Source organism: Catharus ustulatus, chromosome 2 (genome assembly GCF_009819885.2).
Source record: "Catharus ustulatus isolate bCatUst1 chromosome 2, bCatUst1.pri.v2, whole genome shotgun sequence".
Classification (NCBI taxonomy): domain Eukaryota; kingdom Metazoa; phylum Chordata; class Aves; order Passeriformes; family Turdidae; genus Catharus; species Catharus ustulatus.
The window spans coordinates 39,773,853-39,789,980 of record NC_046222.1 but is presented as its reverse complement, the minus strand read 5'-3'; the positions used below and the strand labels follow the sequence as shown (position 1 = coordinate 39,789,980).

The following is a 16,128-nucleotide window of genomic DNA, read 5'->3' as shown; positions in this document are numbered from 1 at the left end:
GGGCTGATTTCTCTTTGATAGAAAATAAATAGTAAATTTGGATTAGCTCTTAACTTCCTACTCTCAAAAGAAATCACAAATCTAGAGTTAAGTAATGAAACCTCTTTAGGAAAATCAATGTAACCTGTATCCAAGCTCAATTTATTCAAGAGGTCAGCTTTGTTGCTGCCCTGGCATAGCTTGAATTTAATGATTAACCTCTTAATGACTGTTTGTGTAACTTCCATCTGGTACTTTATATAAGCATAAGCCAAGATGATAACAGAACGCTGTAGTAAAGCAGTGTGTGCTATTCAGGGAAAAATCTCATTCCAAATCCTGTATGCAGCATGCATCAGCCCCAGTGAAACTGAGAGAAGCCCATTAAGAAATCCGATTAGCTGTCTGCTCTCTAGGTGAGTTAAAATCTCTGTCCAGTGTGGTAATCAGTGATGTCTAACTGGTGGCTTATCTGGTAATACTGCTGTCACCTTTTATAGGCACCTCTCGTGCAGTTCTGCCTGGCTTGTGTATTCATTTCGACCACGTAGAACACCAAGCGGCCAAGTGAGACCCTGTTATAAATTTTAAAATCCTCTTCAGAGCTGAGGTGCAGGCACTGTTGTGTTCTGTTGTGTTGCCCTTTGTTCCAGCAGGTTTCCCTGTGAGATCTCCAGGTGCTATGTAAGCGGTAGCACACAAGAGGGGGGAGAGAGTGTGCTTTTTGGGAAAGCAGCATGGAAAAGTGCAGCATTAAGTTCAAGTTTCAAAGCAATGTCAAGTACTAGTTAGTGTGCTTGCTCCAGTGGTAGGTTTCTACAGGTGAGAAGAAAAAGAAACATACCATTCTGGGAAGAAATAATGGAAGATATTTCAAAAGTAACTTTAGTTAATGTAGTAGCCTGTAAAGTCTAAATTGTTTTCCTCTTAAAATGCAGCATGTGAAGAAGAGCAATTCCAATGCCTGCAGTTTTTGATGTATTTATCTCCAGAAAATACAGATCTGGTGTCCCTTCTGTATGCATAAATGTTCATGTCCATGGAGAGACCTGGCTGAAACCTGTGGAGCACTGCAATAGCAATCAAGATGAGTTGCCATATGGGAGCTGAACTTTTCATCAGCTCTTGCCACATAAACATAGTCCTGAATCTTTTGAAGGTGTCATCTGTTGGTGGTTGCTTCCCATCAGTGTTTGTTCGTCTTCAGTTCCTTTCACTCAGAGGAGGTGAATTTAGACTGCAGCTATCTTGATAGTTGGGGGTTTCTTAATCGTTGTATGCTCTTTGCTTGCAGGTTCCATCAAATTACTGTGATCTCAGATGCTTTGTACCTTATTTTGTATTTCATTCTGTACTTGATATTGGGAAATATATTAATACTGTGTCATTTCTGTTTAGGTTTATTTTGAACTGTTTTTAGCATCCTCAGCTGATTGAAACTTCCTTGTGCCCTCAAGGAAAGCGAGGTGATGATACCTGTGGTACGGCACAGTAGATAAGAGGTTATGCTTCTCTCTTCCTTTTCTCAGAAATCTGCTGTGTAGTTGTAGAGCTAGTTTCAAATCTTGGTTAATTTGTGAAAAGAAATCTCACTTCTCTGTAGAAAAGAGAGGTAAGCAATGGCTGATGGCCTGTATCATAGGAGGAGTAAGCAGATCTGATACTTCCAGCCCTTGGTAGGAAACAGATGGTTCAGGGTCCTGCTGGAGGTGATGTATACTGTCCTCTCCTTGAAGTGCACAGGAACTGTTGATTCTCTTGTGCTTTGGAGACCCATGCTCAGGAGTATGGGTACAGTACACTTGGTATTATTTAGAATATTTAGCTTTATAGTCTGGTTAGGACGAGGCTCTGTTAGACCACTGCCTGGTTTTCTGCTCAGATATTTAGTTTATTTCCCCCTCTCTGTTGAATCTCATTCCTTTTTTTAGTCTTGTCTCTTCCTCCCAGTTCTAATTAGTTGCAGTTTTGGAGGAAATTAATATTTTCCTTTTCTTTACACTTACATCAGAAATTCAAAGGACAAATTTCCCCTTCTTCACTCTCAGGAGCGAAGTGCTATTTTATAGTACCATCAGATTAAATGTTGGGGTCGCTAAACTACTTCTTGCACCACAGTTCTTGTATAGAGGAACAGTTTGTTTGGAGCAGTATTTGCAGAACCATTTCAGTACATCTCACTCACTGTTTTCAAGTCAGTTCTGCAATCTTATATAAGCCAGTCTCCATCCACTTAACTCCAGGACAAATGTGGTGATTAATATTTATATAAAAGCTTTCATGTTTCCACAGTGAAATCGTCTCACTTTGAAAAGGTGTCTTTTTCCCTGTTGACTTGGTCTGAAAAAGCTTGCAAAGGCTTCTAGCAGCACTGCATCCGAGACAGGCATCAGCAGAAGAACTGAGGTCATCTTTAATTTGGTATTTCATTTTGTGAAATTGCCTACTCCAAGAGAAATAAAACATTTACATGTATATTAACCAATGTTTGCCAGCTCTTGGAATAAAGCCAGTTCTCTCAGGGCCAAACAAACGCTCTGAGTGAATGAGTAATAATCTGCAATTGTCACTCCTAATTTATGGATGAGTAGATAGAGCAATGTTTGCCATTTTAAGTTGTCCTATTCGCTTGAAAGACTAAAAATCATGATTAGCTGTTGGCTTGGAGTATCAATAGCATGTCTGTTTATAGCTGATTTACTCAGTATAGCTGTTGCAAAAGTTCAAGACCTCCCCACATGATAAGAAGTAATTGTGAAAGAAGATGAGAACACATGAAGGTTACAGATGTTTTGGGACACTAATTTGGAATCCACAGCCAGAAAATGAAGCATACATGGCACCTCATCTTTATAAATGACAGCAAGGTCTGCCTGTGCCTCGTTTATTTTCTGAGGAAATCTGTATTGTCATCTTCTCATGTTAAGAGAAAATTAAAACATCCATGAATTCCCAAGATAATGTCTGTATTGGCTTTTGCTGCTGATAAGTAAAAGGAGAGCATACTGCTGATTATTTTACAGTGATGTCTCTAAGCCTTTCCATTTGCTTAATTTTCCAACAAATGCAGTTAAAAACAGTTTTAGAAACTTTGTTTTACACATTCATGAACATACTTTTGTCATGAAGTCAACAGCAGTCTTGCCATGTGGGGTGAATAAAAACAGCAATCGGACTCTTTTTGTTGAGAAAGAGTTGTGTTTTTAATGGCAATTCTTAAAATCTACCTTATAAGCCCATGTTATATACTGCAGGGAATCAAATAGCATGGCTCCTCTGGAGTAAGGAGTTAATGGGAATGAGAGTCATTCTTGAGATTAAATTGTCTGCAGAGTATCCTGTGAAGTCTTCCATGAGGTCTCCTGACTGGCTGTGGAGGAGGCTGCTCCATCACACCTAAATACGTAGGCAGGAGATGGATGAGAAGTATGAACCTCAGCTGTCAGCCACTAAAAGCAAAGACATGCAGTGTACAGGTGAGACCCATCACTGATGTCTGTCTTCTCTGATGGATGGAGTCTTCCATCCACTTGTTTCAGTCTTTATTTTACTTCCATGCAGCTTTTCTTCTGTGCACTGTTTGTCTTTGTTTTAATTTTGATTCTTTCTGCACACTAAGGGGACTCTCCTGCACTTTCTGTCTGGGCTTCATTATCTTGCTCACCTACTTGCACTGCATCATAACTTTTTTCTTCCTTTCCCCCCACTGGATTAAACTTCCTATTTGTCGTCTTGTCAAATGAAATAACAGCAAGAGCAGTCAGTGTTGCTGTTGTAGATACCAGGATGTCCACAGCCCAGGGTGCAGCCATTAATATTCTGTCTGTAAGCTGTGCAAGACAGGCTCTGAAGAGGTGCCTAAGGACATGATTCCTCAGCTCCTCTTGAAAGGTCAGATGTAGGACTTAACTTCTCCACTGTGTAGCCTTAGCTGTCATTTGGTGTTTGCAAGCACTTGGATAAGATTAAAAACTAATATATCCCTCTTTTGAGAGAAGGTCAAGTAATACGTGATTCAAGCCCTACATGTCCTGGATGATCCATTCCCTGCACATGCACAGCTCCCAAGACCAGCCATGAGCCCCATTGCTGACTTGACTTCCACTGTTGGGGTTCCAAGAGCAACTTGGTTTGATTCTTGAGTGCCTACTGTTCAATTGACAAGAGAGATCTACTGAATACTCCAGTAAATTTTATATATATATATATATATATATGTAAAATACACAAATGTGGCTGGTGTAAGCAAGGAAGCAAAATGAGTTGTATTTTTGAAAGCTGGTCAGCAGTATCTTAATAAAAACAGGGGAGTGGGGAGAACTAACCCAACCACAATACGAACAAAAAAAAACCCAAATAAAAAACTGAAGGAAAAAAACCAAACTCCAAACCTAACAAAAAATCAACACCCCAAAGAGAAATAAACCAATCCACCCAGCAGCTTGGAGCAATATTTCTTGAAATTGCTTTAAAATATGAAACTATTAAGATTAATCTGAATCAGTCTATGCAGAGTAAGATAGATAGATATGTGCTTAGATCTCAGCAGCAGCAGGTGCTTGCAGTATTATAAATAGAAAGCAAAAATTGAGGTGCTTATTAAATTTGCCTTTATGATGCTTTGAAGAATTGCCCTAGAACAGAAAAGAAAAATTACCAGAGGCTCTAGATTAGAAGGATGACTTAAGTAGCTGTGCTGCCAAAGGAAACAGAACATAAAGTAGAATAAGTGATAGGCTTGTTCAGAAGATTTGTCTCTAACATGGAGATGTTGGCCAAGAGCTTTGGAGAGATGTGATTGAACACAGGAGGGCTTAATTTTTTTCATCAGTTTTAATATGGTATTGAGTTTTAATATATTTTCCAGGAGATTGCCCTGTAATCCTTTCTAGCACTTATATTCCTCAGGTTTTTCATTGTTTTCCCCCAGCTGACAAGACCTCATTCTGCAGGAAACGTTTGTGTTTGTGGAATGGAATTGTTCACCATTTTTGCGGCCTTTTTGGATGAGGCCATGGTGAAGATCCTGTATCTTATTCAGAACTTTCTAATGTTCTTGAAACACTGTAGGGCCCCCACAGAGAAGTGGCTGAGCATAGTAGCTAAGGAATCGTCAAGCAAACCAGATCAGAGCAACAGGCTCAACTGACAGACTTATAAAAATAGATCAAAATCTGCAATGTTTTTTTCTTTAACAAGATACTCAAATTGATTTAATTTGGCAGGGAGCATACCAGGAAATCTTAGCATGGGAAAATAAGTGTGTTGGGGAGGAGCAAATTGCTCTGTGTAAGATCTGCTATCCTACTTTTTAATAACAAAGCACAGGCATCCTTGATGGTGGAGAGAAGGTCTGCAGTGGCACAATGTTGCTGCTGCACCCTTCTCCTTGGGTCACTGTCTTGGAAATTGCCTGGTAGAGAAATAGCAAGGGCATCTAGGTTGGAAATGGTGATAATGTGCATATGCAGAACAAAGCATTATCACTGAGTGAAGGGGGAAAGGGAACAAGTGTAGAAAACTGGACTGCTGGCATCCATACCCAGATGGATGGGTGTGCATGCATGTGCTTACACAGAAGGGCTTACACAGAAGGGCTGGTATGCCGTACCAAACATTCAGTGTATCTTAGCTATCATTAGGACATCAGTTGCAACCATGTTGCAGGAAAAGGACAACTCAGGCAGTGCAGGAGCATGGCTACCCTTGGAAAAATGCAGCAGGGAGTGAAGCTTAGACTTGCACTAAGCTTACTGGGGTGAATGCAGTATCCTGTATCACTGGTGACTCTGAGAGAGCTGTGAATGTAACAGCTTTAAAAACAACCTGAGTGGAAAAGGAGGCTGTACAGGACTAAATGAGACGGGTAAATGTGACTGGTGTTGCATAGTGGGAGGTGATGTTTCAGTCTTGGTAAGTGCTTTAAAAGGAGGTCACTTGTACTGTACTGTGTTGAACTATGGTACTGATCAATGGTTTTTTGCTGAGTGTTGCAGAGGAACTTCTGAGACATCCTTCTTTGACTACCTGGGCTTGCTCAGGACTCTGTTACACATATGGCTCCACAGCATTTGGTTTTGCTTCCAAGTTTTTGAGCTGAGGGGAAGTCTTGGCAGTAGAACTGTAAATAGGAATATATAAATAGGTGGCACAAGAGCCAGTGTTGCAGCGCTGATGAGGCAAAACAGATTTGTGTTTGTAGGGTGGCTTTGCTGAGCAATTCCCTTTGGTTAAACTGTACAAAACCTTCTTTCTGTTTGTAATTTTATTAAGTCTTAATTAAACTGTTTGCATTTAAATTAGTTTACATTAATGTCACACTGTCTTATTATGTGTATATTGACAGACACTAACAGGGATTTGATCAGCCTAATCCAGCTGTATGTAATTATGTGCCTTGCCCTTAAATAATTGCAAAGAGTCTATCAATCACGGCAGGAAAGCCAACTGCTTTATTATAATGTGGAATTGTTTAGTGAAATGTAATAAGACTTCAGATTGAAGCTGGGTAGTTAACAGAATGAGATTTTACTGAGACCAGTAGTAGGAAGAAAAACTTCCCCACCCATCCTGTGTTGCAAGTCTTAGTTCTTATCTTCCCTCCCCCACCCCCCTTCAAAAAAAAGGTGTCCTGATTGCATTGTTTTCACACTGATGTTGAGAACATCTTTGTAACTGAAAGGAATTTGGGAAAGGTGTCAATTTCTGGCTGCTGGAGGAAGAGCTCTAGCCTAAACCTGTAGTGCTCTTCCAGTGTAAGGTGGAGGCTTTTATTTCATTCATTGATAACTTGATTATCCAGATCAAATGAGAGTGTGTAGAAAGCAGCAGAGGTGGGAGTGAAATCTGCCAAATGGAGCACTGCATAGGCTCTAAAATAAAACCTGGAAAGTGAGTAAGTAGGGGAGTAACAGGTACCCACTTCATCGATTGTATTTGGGTCGATTTCTGTGTGATTTAGTTACTCTCCAGTGTCATGCAGTCCTTCCCTGGCACATGTAAAAGCAGGGAGAGGCAGGCATGTTGCCAGCAGTCTTTCCTCAGCCTCCTATTGAAAGACTATCTGTGCCAAGAAAAGCTTGAAAAACCAGAATTTCAGACAAGCCCCAAAGGGGGATGAGTTTATGATCTGAACCCCTCATTCAGTATGTTCTGACATGGCATCAGGCTTGTTTTAAATGTGTGAATACCTCTAAGATACTGTATAGAATAAAATTATAAGTGTTGTTGTCAGTGCAGTGCTGTCCATTTTCCCCTGTGGGACTGTCAGGGGGATTTCAGGACCCCAAGTGCATATCCATCTTGCTTATTCCTGTGCCAGATAGTTCTGTATGTTCTAGCTAGAAGAGTGAGATTTCCCTTTGTTCCTTCTGACGAAACAAACTGTTTCACAGATAGTTTTGATGCAGCATACACAGTTTGTCTTGTGGTCAGGAAGTACACATTTCTGGATGTTCTAGATTTGTGCTATCTTGGACTGTTCTTCCAGCTTTTCTCTTCTGTCAGTCACTCTGCATCCTTCCCCTCCTCAGTGCACACACAGGTGTACACACACACCCCTGCTGCCCAGGCTCAACTCTTGCCTTTGTGGTTTGTGCGGTTTTCGATTTTACATTCCATCCTTGCTTGCTGTGGGCAAGGATTTTCTGCCTGCCAATCTTTAGCCTGCACTGACACTGAATTTTCAAAGTTCTAAAGACAGTAGAATTGTAATGAAAAGCAGTGACAGTCCCTCAACCCTCATGTTTGCATGACAAAACTGTAACATCAGGCTTCGGACTTGCTGGCATTGTACCTGGCACATGCCTCGGGATCTGTCTCGAAGGGTTTATAGTGATGCTGTGTCACAGAGTGACTGTGTTGGGAACACCTTCGTTTGAACAGGGGAAGCAACAAGCAGACCTCTCGTAGGAAAAGTGTGTTTCCCATCCAGGTCGTCATCATTTCAGGAGATGAGCACTGCTACCCTCTGGTGACAGTTCAGCTTAAGGTTGTGAGCAGTGACACTCGGGACGTGGGTGGGCTGACGCAGCTGGACTGGAAAACAGAAACACTGTTTTCACACCAGATTCCTGTTGCTGCCCCTTCTGGCAGATGCCAAAGGTTGGTCTGGGAAAGCAGCACAAATTTTGAGGAGCTCTGACACCAGTGACTCGTTTGTTATTTATTTAGTGTAGCTGTTTAGAAACTGCCTGAATTTCTGTAAATACTCTGGAAAGATAAATATTTTGTATCCAAAGGAGCCTTGTCAGAAACAGCTGAGAAAATTACCTTTTATAAAAACAGCTGAGCAAACACATAATACCAAGTCATATGCTAGACGTTGTGGTTTACTTGCATTTATGTGCAAGATCATCTGTAGCTGTAGAGATGCAGAATGGCAAACTCTTCTTTTACAGCCTCCCCTAGGAATTTAATTCATGCAGTGGCAGAAAAATACATGTTTATTTTTCTTGTGTTTTCGGTAAACATTAGTTTTATTTCTTCATTGGACTGTCTGTTGGAAAAGTCTTGATGTTGTTTCTCTACCAGGAAAAATAGGGGTTATTTATCCACCTGTTCATGGAGCAAAAGAACTTGCCTTTTTATTTTGTTTTAATTGCATTCTGCTCAGTTTCTTTGCTGCATTCAGGGCAGATAGGATGGCACTGCAGGTTGCCTGGCCTCTGTTTATCAATGCCTCCCCAAATGCAGAGATCCGAGGCCCTTTGTTTCTAATGGAAATTGCTTGCTATACTCAAGTCCTTAGAATTGTGAGAATCGTATGGAAATAGCTTTCTGCTTTGGTGGCCTTGCTCTCTCTGACTTTCTGGCAGCATTCAGTGAAGGCTTTCATTTTCCAAATGCTGTCAGTAGTTTGGAGAGTCTCAAAGCTGCATTTATAGTAAATGTGATGTTGCAGTAATGATGGGTCAATTCAGCTTTAGAAAAAAAACCACCACCTCTCACTAAAAAATGATGTTAAACTGACTTCAAACAGAATCTTAATAGTTCCATATTGCTACGTGTGTAATTAAAAGCTTTCACCCTTGAAAACATGGTTCTTTTTATTTGCTAATTGTAATTCCTTGCTAGTCAAATAGACTGAGGTAAATTTTTATGATATTGAAAATTATCCTCATGCTGTAATGTGAAAATCCATTTTTCACAGAGCAAAATTTTTTCTCTTAATACTTTTCTTCAATTTTAGCAGACTTTGAAATCATGACAGTGTCGCTGAAAGAGAAGATCCCAAATTTAGCATTGCAAGCATTATCTTCAGGTATGCATCAATTCTGCTGTGCAGGTTCAGTTTAGAAGGAATGGGTGACCCCTGAGCATTTTGATAATGGAGAAGGAAAGTTATTTTTTTGGCTTTTGCTGCAGTCATTGCTCATTTTGTTAGGGGATGGTTTGTACAAATTAAAAATTGGGATTTTTTTTTAAGCAATTGAGAATAAGTTCCCCTCTTCAGTGGTTGCACAGAATTGTGTTCCAGTACCGTAAGAAGCTCTCCTGTAACTGAACATTCACTTTGTCATGGAGATGCTTTTGTGTTGCTCAGAGTGGGTTGTGTGGGAGAGGGATGGAGGATATGACTAGGATTGAAGTGTTTTGCTAATCCTTTGGGCCCAGTCTTTAGGGTTCAGAATTCACAGTCAAACTGGCAAATCTTTGCTCTGTCACTCACACAATACATAGAACCAGTCAAACTATAATTTAACATTTAGTGTTAAGAATGAGGTGTAATAATTGTGCCTGAATGTGATGGAAGTACTGCTGGGCGTCTACTATTGCAGTTGCCTAAAAACTGTTAGTCAAGTTTTTTTGCCTTTTTTTCTCCCCAGAAAGCTTCCTGTGTAGAGCCAGGCTTACAAGGCGCTGGGTGCCTAATGGGTTTGACACAAACACCACGGGCAGGTTTAGCTTCTGTCTCTGTGTGGGAGATGGGTGCAAACTGGTCCAAGTGCTGCCTTAAGTTCTGCCCAGGTAATAGTCACACAAAGCAATGAACGTGTTCTCCAGAGAAGATGTAAGAGTTGTTATTTTTTACATATCTGCCAGAACTAAAATGTGAGGTAAAATAGAGTTGGACCTCTGTAGATGGAAAGGCTGTGTACAGAACTGTACAGTAATTTCACGATTACAAGCCGCACCATTTTGACCAAAATTTAGCTCACAACCCGGAAGTGCGGCGTACACTCCGGAGCGGCCAATATATTAACAAATTTAGGAAATTTCCAAACCTGGAAGTGAGAGCCTGTAAGCGCGGCGGTGCTGCCCAGCCCCGATAAGCACACGGCGCTGCCCAGCCCCCTACAAGTGCGGCAGTGCCGCTCGCCCCCTGCAAGCGCAGCGGTGCTGCCCAGCCCTGACAACCGCGGCGGCAGTGGCGGCCGGGCACGCCACTCTCCCGCTTCCTGGCAGCTGTGGCGAGCGGGGCCGGGGCCGCTCCCTGGCGGCCGCCCCGAGCAGGGCTGAGCCAGTAAACCCCGCCATGCCGCGATTCTGTTACTATTTGGCAACTTTGTTGGACGTGGGTCCTCGCTGCGAATGACAGAGCGGCTTATACTCGGGTGTGGCTTGTGTATGGACAAAGAATGAAATGTTGCCGACACCTGGAGATGCGGCTTATAGTCCATGCAGCTTGTAATTGTGAAATTACTGTACTCTCTGGAGACCTCATCTAGAGCTCCATGCACTGGTATTCTTGCTTGTACATATGTTCAGACTCTGAAATACTTTGCAAAATTCCCATTTAGCTGCATGTCTAATCTGGCCAAAACACCTTAGAAATTGGTGACCTTGCTGATGCTACTCCTGCAATGGTCAAACCTTGGAGTTTCAGGAAGGAAAATTCTGCATCCAAAGTGTGGTTTGTCACCTCAAGGTAAAATCAGTTGTGAAGTAATGATAAAAAAACCAAATCTCTTTTCCATGGAGAAGAAGCCTGGAGGAGGCTCAGGGGTGTCCTTATCACTTTCTCCAATTACCTGAAAAGAGATTGTAGCCAGGTGGGGGGGGTTGGGCTCTTCTCCCAGACAACCAGTGACAGGACAAGAGGACACAGTCTTAAGCTGCACCAGGAGAGGTTCATGTTGGACAGTAGGAAGAATTTCTTCACAGAAACGGTGATTAGACATTAGAATGGGCTCCCCAGGGAGGTGGAGTCACAGTCCCTGGATCTGTTTAAGATAAGACTGGATGTGGCACTTAGTGCTATTTGACATAGTGATGTCTGGTCACAGGTTGGACTTGATCTCAGAGGCCTTTTCCAATCCAGTTGATTGTGTAATTCTGTGATTCCGTGGGGTAGCCTAAAAGAAGACTTATCCTTTATTAAAATAGTACCCATGGTTTGTGTAACAGTATTGCACGCAGTTCAGTCATTCATTAAAAAACCCCAAAACATTTGCCTGGTTTCATAGCTAGGAAATAAAGCATCTCTGTTGCTTAGACCCCACTTTTATTAAGGATGGAAATAAAAATTATATTAGTTCAGCTAACCTGTGGGTTGTGGGCTCCCCATGCTGGCTGGGGCAGCACGTCGGGGTTCCTTCTGCTCTGACAGGAGCTGCTGTCTCCTTGCAGCAGTCACCGCCTGGGCTGCAGAGAGCTGAAATTCCGTGAGGTGATGGGGATTAAAACTTTGTGTGTGGGAGGCCCTGCACTGCTGCTCTGGCTGCACACAGCCCCTGTGTCCATTCTGCTGGGACTGTGCAAGGAGAGGATGCATGGCCTGGGGCTTCGGCAGCACCCAAGGAACAATCTTCGCTGGTGGGAAGGATGGTCTTTGTCACAAGGATGGGGAGTGCTCCTGTTTTAGTGACCACACAGTGCTGAGCAGTGGTTCCCTGCTGGCCAGGCTTCCTGTCACCCTTTGAGTCCCTACCTCCTCCACTTTGCAGCTATTGGGCCCAGTGGTTCTTCCAGCCTCCATATTTTGGCTGCATGACGCTGAAGTAATCAGCCTAGCAGCAAAACTGTAAAGTTTGTTGGTTTGGGCTCTTCTCAACTCTGATGCTAGTGTGTCTTGGTGATTGGGAAATACTGGTTTTGGGGTTTTTTTTATGCTCTGAAAAGTATTGTCTGCTTAGATGTCTTATGTACTTTTTTCCAACTGCTGGCAGGCAGTCTGAATAATATGTGTCTGCATTGTCTGCTGGTTTGTTGTTTGCTTTTATTTTTAATGTCTCAGTAACATCCATACCCCTAAGGGAAATTTAAATTATAAAAATTAATTCCTGTCAGATTGTTTGTTTGAATTTCGAGTTGTTTTGCTGTTCCAGGAATGTTGCAGTGTCAGTAGCAGGATCATGAAGCTGGGTTGAGCCAAATTGGCATGCATACACTTGTAATTTTAGATTTGGAGAAAAATTAGTCAGTTTAACATGGTTAATGCATTCATGCTGTAAGGTTGGTGATAATAAGTTCTTCAGCCATAGAGACATGTGATTACCCTGAGTGCAGATAAACACAATGTTTTGTGCTTGTGTTGCATGTGGAAGGATATGCAAATTTGCAATACTCCATGAACACTGGTGTAGCCTAAGTCAAGGCTGCCATTCAAGACTTGCAGGAATAGCCTTGTGTGGTGTGAGGAGCTTTTGACTGCAGATTACTGAAGGTTAGGGTTAATTTTACCAAAAAAAAAGAGATGACAGACTGGTGTAGATGTGGTTGGAAGATTGTTGGTATATTTTGAAGGCTGTCAGTCCCTACAGGTTCCACTACAGCGCTCTGGTATAAAATTATCCCTGCTTAGCCACAATTGACTTGGTCTAAGATGCTGGCAAATACTTCAGCATTGGTATGAGTGACTTCAGTGACTCAGTCTACCAGTTCATGTTTTTAGGTTTAGCTCTGCAAAAACAATTCAGAGTAACTTAACCCAGAAGACAGAATGAAGAACACTTTTATATGTAGAAAGCAATGCTGATGATGGGCAAAGAGGAATGTAATTGCTCTAGTAGGCAATGCAGAATAGTAAATGAGTGAATTTGTATTATGTTGAAGAATGATGTCTTTAGGTTTCTTCTCAGTAGCTTGAGTTTTTTTACTGGTTTTTTTCTCCTGGAAACCTTAGCTCTTCAGTATCAAGCTGGTGTAGGCTTTGTGAGATGGGTGTTTCAAACAACTTTACCAAGTCAACACTCATTTTCTTGACTTGGCAATCAAGATTGTTTCTTTCTAGCCAGCAGGTTTCTGCTTTTGGGTGAAACTTTGCTATAGTGGACTTAAAAATAACCTCATCACCCCATGCAATTTTTTATCGAATTCTACATTTCAAAATTTATAAAAGTGAGGCGAAGTTACCATGTCTGGGTAGTGCCAGGCTGCTGCCATAGCATTGTGGATTCAGGTATGCCACTTTTGCTAGTGTTAATCCCTTCTGTTGGTGTTTGACTCGTGTCCCAGTTGAGGGAGTTGCCGGCTTGCTAGTTAAGGCAGTAGTTGAACCAGTTTGGTGATCGCTTTCCCCCTTGGCAGATGTTTGGGCCAGTCGAGCAGTTAATACCCATGGGAAGTAGCCTTAGGAGGATGAGATGTGTGCAGCCTGTGGCTGTGAGTCCTCCTCTGCTCAGGGGAGACTGGCATGGAAAGGACACTCGGCTTCTTTCTGGGGAGGAAAGGTAAGCTTCCACTTCTTCTGCAGCTGATCCAAGGTTCGAGTTGGCACAAGATGGAAGTACCTGTGGGACATCACTTTGTCACTGAGCTTTTGATAGTGGCTTGCTCTGAGATGTTTTAAATGACTAGTGCTAATGAGACTGTTAATTACATCCATCCCAACGCTGTATTACTTCCTTCCTCTCTTCACTGGCATTCAGCCTTCCCAGAGAACAAGCAGGGTCATTGCTGGCTGAGAGAGGATGTAGCTCAGTAATGTCAGATAATTTGTTCTCATGGACTGTGCACGCCACAGGGAACAAGACCCTAATGTTGTAATCCTGCCCTTGTCACTGCGTTGATGTGCTTTATGGATCTGTTTCTTTCTTCCCATAATTTTTAGTAGTCAGTGAAGTCCACGGGGGCTGGTAAGAGGCTTGGCAGTGTAAAGCACTCTGAATGTGCTTGTGCAACATGGGCTGTAGAGTTTCCTTGTATCCAGCTGGTTTTTCAGGGCTGTTTTATTCCAGGATGAACATAGCAGAATCTACAACATCCTGGACTTATCCTATGAAAAAGTGTTGTTTCTTGCAGCAACTGTCCAATCCTGGCAGCCATGGCTGGGCACCTGGTGGCAGCAGGACCCTGGCAGCAACTTGCAGAGATTCACCACTTCCATTTTATGGTTCAGTTAAGATGAACCCTATGGCTCATTTCTCTGAAAACTCTGGGTCAGTTTCTGTGCTAGTCCATCTCTGCCAGTAGCAAAGCCAAGTAACACAATCTACTGGAAATGTATTTGGAGATTGATGCCAGATTCCCAAACTGGGTGTCAGCTTGCAATTCAAGTGATGCTGACGTTTGCGGGAAGGCTTTCTCTTCTAAGCTGTCAGATGTTAGCCAGTGTATGTAATTAACGTGGTATAATTCTGTTTCAGAATGAAACATTAATTCAAAAGAGACTTAAAAAAACCATCCTGATGTTTTTAATGTCTGGATAGTAGGTGATGCTACACAGAGCAAGGGCATACATTTATTGTTAGAGAGATTGGTTTCATGGCAACTCCTCTTTGTTACTGTGGTACACAGAAAGTCCCAGAGGCTTTTACTGTCCATCACTTCTTGGATCCTGTGGGTAATCCAGATACAAAACCCACAGACATACATTAACAGTGGAAACAGAAAATAATACCAAAATACAGCCTGAAATGCTCTGGTTGGCTAATTATCCCAAAGGAGAAATGTAAAAATTTTTTTTGCATAATAGTTTTTTTAGAGTTTGGTCATAAATCTTGTGGGCAGAGCAGGAGAGGGAGTGGAAATTGAAGGGGTAAAAAGAATTATTTTGCCCTAGAGGAAATTCAGAAGTTAGTTAGAGAAGTGATAAACAGCACCACCAAATCAGAAACCCATGGCTTGCAGGTGGTGTAATACAAAAGCTCTGCCCTGAGTCAGGCAGAGTTGAGGATTTGCTGAGAAGAAAGTTATGGAAGTTCAGAAATCCATGTGATTAAAAGATGGGAACAGGGTGTTGTGTGTAATTGCTCAGTTGCTCCATCCAATTGCTATTTACCTCCCCATCACGAAGTTCATTGACCACTTCTGGTTTCTAAATCTGTTACATATTTTGATTCTAATGCTGTACTGTGCAAAAGGAATTGATTCTTTTTAAGACTTGAATTTTATTGTTTCCTCTTTTGAAAAATATCCTAGGCTCCAAAGTTCCCCTTTTGTGCTGTATCAAAACCGAAATTAAGCGTTTGCCTCAGAATGCAAGCTGAATTTGCTAAGTTTATGATCAGAAAACAACTTTGTGAAAGATGTTTAGGCAGGAGATACAGAATTGATGAATCCAGCTGAACACTGAGATCTTGTCATGCTTGAACCTTTTTCTTGTTGGGAGTGGAGTTTTTTATTGTTGTTTTGGTTTTGTTTATTTGTTTAGATTGCATCCAGGATGGACCATATAAAGCCAGAAGTATTGATTCTTTGCCTTGTTGCTGGTTTTCTAGTTCCACAGGCTTGCTATGACAAGACAGTTCAAGTTTAGCAGAGTTATTTCACATTGTACCTTAAATGATGCACAGTAATTGCCTGGATGACATTCACAGCAGGCAGGTTGTTACCTGTGAGAAAGGATGAAAAGTCCTTTGTAGCTGCACATAACCTCTAGGTGAGGATTCTTGTTTTGTCTGTGAGTGTTTTTAGTTCTGTTTTGCTTTTGTGATCAGGCTGATGAATGAGATTGAGTGGTAACACCAAAAGAAAGCATCTCACTCTCAGTGAAACCTCTTCTTGTTTCTCAAAAAAGTAGTCATAAGACAACTTGTAGCATCAACCAGAGATGACACATAAAGAGGAAATTGTGTCTGGGGTGAACTGAGCTTTGCACCTTTGCTTGTTGACATATGGTCCTCACCTACAGCAGCACATTAAAATCATCTTTACATTTTGATATAAAGAGGAGGGAAAGAAAAGAGGAAGTTGCAGTAACTCACTTATGTCTTCATACATTTTATTCAGAGCATATTAGAGTGATGGAAGAACCTGAGTTCATAA

General features: G+C 41.8%; 1 protein-coding gene across 3 annotated transcripts in view; it reads left to right on the top strand.

Annotated features, from left to right (window-relative positions):
• The window catches only part of SMCO4 (single-pass membrane protein with coiled-coil domains 4), a 30,747-nt gene that overhangs the window by 12,573 nt on the left and 2,046 nt on the right, over positions 1 to 16,128 (top strand). The gene's annotated exons all lie outside the window — the stretch shown is intronic.